The sequence below is a fragment of the Pinus tabuliformis genome, chromosome 2_2 (assembly GCF_031772625.1).
Source record: "Pinus tabuliformis cultivar Carrire ecotype Pingquan chromosome 2_2, CPIR1, whole genome shotgun sequence".
Classification (NCBI taxonomy): Eukaryota; Viridiplantae; Streptophyta; class Pinopsida; order Pinales; family Pinaceae; genus Pinus; species Pinus tabuliformis.
This window is the reverse complement of record NC_142300.1, coordinates 1,189,240,749-1,189,245,062: the sequence shown is the minus strand read 5'-3', so window position 1 is coordinate 1,189,245,062 and position 4,314 is coordinate 1,189,240,749.

Sequence of the window (4,314 nt, the reverse complement as noted above, 5' to 3'; positions counted from 1 at the left end):
GGGCAGTGTACTATCAATTACTAGAAATTCCATTATGAATATTCCTTGCATGCAGAAGGAATTCTTTCTTCCTTGAGGATTACGCAGTTACTTCTTTTTAAGTTTTGTGAGTGTGATGAGGCCAATTCACACATGTGGCTTCACTGAACCCCAAGAAAAACTGCGCAAGGAAATAGGAGGTTTGGAGGGCTTGAGGAGGACATATACTATGTCTATTCAGTCTGTGAGTTGTATTGTTTGATTGCATAGAGAGAAAGATAGCTTGTGAGCTGATCCTTTTGTAACTTGAACAAGATTTCCACTTGTATGATAATATAAAGATTGGGGTTTTAGGCTGAGGCTTTCCCCGGGTTATTTCTTCTGTGTTATGTGTGATTGTTTTCTCATTCTCAGTTATATGTGTTCTCTTGATCTTTCTCAATTCGATTAAGGTTCCACAAAGTGTTGTAGAAGTAGATCTTATTTTGTGTTTTAGTATATTGCATAATCTATTGATCTACAGTGGAAATTTCTAAATGCCTTCCTCCTTCAATACAACAAAACAACATTGAGAAGAGCAACAAATTGATACTACAATGGTGGCTTGACCACCTGTTAGAAATACTGAGGGGGGGTGGTGAATCAATATTTCATTCTCAATCAATTGTTTCTTAATTTATACTTTTGATTTTCAAATTCATTTAATCCATTATTCCATTACCAACATAATGTATTATGATATGAGAATATTCAGTAAATTAAGAGAAACATTAAACATAAATTGCATGTAAACCATAGAATGAAACACATCATCAACATATTAACACATGGGAACACTAGATTTTTAGGTGGAAACCAAATTTTGGAGAAAACCACCGCTGCCATCAACTTTGTCTTCTTTCTTATTATGAATAAAACATTTTTACATCTTATACTGGTGGAGACTCTTACCAGTACACAAGATCCTATTGGCAGGAGGCTACAAGCCCCACAAATTCTCCATATATGACTGGAAGGAAGATACTACTCCCTGGTCAAATTTGTATGTCCCTACCAAAAGGAAGCTACTACTCCCTCACTGATGGCTCCAACCCGCAGCAACTTTATGGACCACGTTTTAAAATTTGCATACTAGATACACTCGACTCTAACACACATCAAAACTTGTAGGTCATGTTTCATCAAATTTTCAAACTAGACCTACACCCAACAATATGCTCAATTTGAATAACTAAACACCAAGATACCAATAACCTCTATGAATTCAACCAGTGATCAACCAAGCCAAATCTTTTCCAATACCAAGAAGGACTCTAACACTGTTAAATACCAAGCCACATATCAAATCAAATTCTTTTGTCATTAACTAAGTCAAATACCATGCTCATCAAGTACCAAACCTTACACTATACTTAAATCAGTCATCAATATACTCATCCCTCATTAACCAATCACTAACTCAATGCAACCATAACTAAAAAATTGCCCTTAAATCATCTCAGATACATCAGGCCTTTCAAACCAAAACTCTCTCTGAATATACATAGAGATCTTCCATTCTATATGTAACATCATTGTGTTTATATAATGCCAATAGAAGCAAAAAATAGACACATCACATCATATACAAGATTCTGTCATACCATTCTCATGAACCAACAAGAAATATTCTCATACATGAATAAAGAATAACACTACCATTTACTCAACACATATTGATCTCAAACTCAATAAAGTAGACCCTACAAGTTAATGACAATGTTCTACATACAACAAGGCACTGTCACATAGGTCTCTGTTGATCTCGACATACATCATTCAAATCACTACAAGCATATTCAATCAATGTGCTCAAGTACTAATAATCAAGCATACTAGTTCATAAAGAAAACAGGGACAGATTCATCATGTAAGTTAATCACTGAAGCATATGGATTGTGTTGAAATCCTAACAACAAGTAGAAAAATTAAGACTCTTTCATTGCAAAACCCTTCAATAGTCAAGAAATGTAGCAACAAACACAAGTAGCATCATCAATAGGAAACCTTGAAGACAAAAGACTAACAACAAGATTCTTCACATCATATCTATGAGCCTTTGTCCTCTACCCTACATACCACTCCTATCAGTCAAAACTCTCTCAAAATTACACAAACTACCATCATGGAACTTATTAGGATTTCAACCATCTCTAAATGAAATTCACACACTTTTGTCATATCAAGAAAGAAGGATAAATCAACTCCTTAAATAAGATCTCTACAGAAAGCAACAAGATAAACACTTTGTCTTGCACTAGCACACAATTCTACCCTCTTCAACAAAATAACCCTTCACTACATACATTGTTCTCTACATCAAAATTAGATCTAAGACAATAAGGTTATCTTTGTCCAACAATACCCAAATATTTGCAATAAGTTAATGCAGCAATAGTGAAAATAAGGTATGAATGTGACCCTTCTCCTACACAAATTGATCTCTTCCCTAGCTCTATGTAAACCCTTATCTATAACTATAGTGGAGATATTCAATTAAAAAACCTTGCAATCAGTTAGTTGTTATATACACAATCTCTTTCATGTGCATCATTAAATAGATCAAACAAATCTTTGTAATTCATAAATCAAAAGAAACATTCTCTATCTCATACAACCACTCTTCTCTCTGCATTCTTACAATCAGATTTGCAACAAAAACGTGATGTTAGGCCCTTCAAATATTCATAAAATAAATATATCTTGAAATAATAAGCCAAGAATTGAATATATCCTTCAGGTCTCCTTTAGATATGTCATTAAAGGATATATTTGAGTCTCCTCATGCACCTTGGTGTACACTTGTACGAGATAAATCACAAGAAACTCAAAGAAGGAACACACTATCTGCCCAAACTTCTTCTCCTTTTATAACCTCTTTCCCTTGATAATACCAAGAGAAAATCCCATGGATTTGTTGATAGGAAAATTTAACAGTATCAAATGGACCTTCTCGAAGATTACCTTGGGAAAAAACCATGGTTTTGCCCTAAGTTTTTCTTTTTTTGTGCTTACAAGAAGTGACGCACATCTCCCCTTCAGAAAGGGTGTTATAACATATGTCTAGAACACACAACCCGTGTTATCCTAAGGATTAACGCTCCTCTAGAAAAGGTAACCTGTGTTACTATGTCTCCATGTGCTGAAAGATTTCAAAACACAGTTAAACTTTGCTCAAACTTTCTCCAACTTCTAACATTCCTTTTCCAACACATGAGGGTCCTATCAAGCTTTGATAAGGCTTAAATAACACCTCACATACCTCAGTAAACCTTCTCCAACTAGCCATCTAAGTCTCCTTAGTTGTCTTCACCTTCAAGCAACTCCAATCATTATCCATCCTTCTACAACTGATCCAGACCTTGTGCAAGTTTTTTCAACTTATATGCAATCATAAAGACTTATTTGTAATAATTAGGACACCTATAATACCTTTCCTAATCATGCTGGGAAATATCCTCCATCCATGAGCCAGCTAGGCACATCAACTTTGCATGCATACCAACAATGTCATATTGTGACAAAATCATAATGGCATGATGGGACAAAAGTGTGACAAAACCATGGCATAATGGACAAGTTGACATCAAGTACAACACATTAACCATAATGTTAACACCATTATCTATCCAAACCAAACCAAACTTATAAAAATGCCCCACATATAAACCAAGCCAGAGGAATTGAACCAAAACAAATGAGAATAACTTTGATTTAGACTAAATAATTGTAACAACAGACTGCTCGCACCAAACATCAAACAATATGATATATTTTGAATTCTATAGTATGAGTATTCAAGTTGGTTGTGATGCCAAATTTATAGTGCTCAAGCCATGAAGGGCCAACCAATTTTGTTCTTGGGAATTTGGAATTTTAATATATTTGAATGGTTGGGCCGACATTCCATGTAACTAATTCACATGATCTGGACCTTAGAGTCTCCGAACAACTTGTTGATGACATCATCATGATGTCAATGGTCCACATGGAAACCTAAGAGGGTTACCACATGTCCCCCAAATTTAACCTCCTTTTTATTCCAAAACTACTATTGATACTTCCACGTGGTAGCACCCAGTGACGCCATGTCTCACTATGTTGACATTAGCGAATGCCATGTCATGTCCCAACAAGACCTTGCCATGTGTCTTTATTTGATTTGAAGGTTAAACATTGTGCTATTTCTCTTTGATCTCATCGTTGATATGTTGGAAACACCAGTGATTGACCTTGAACTTGCATGTCGTTTAGCAATATTAAATAGTGTACTATTTCTTGAAACCATGGTTGTTG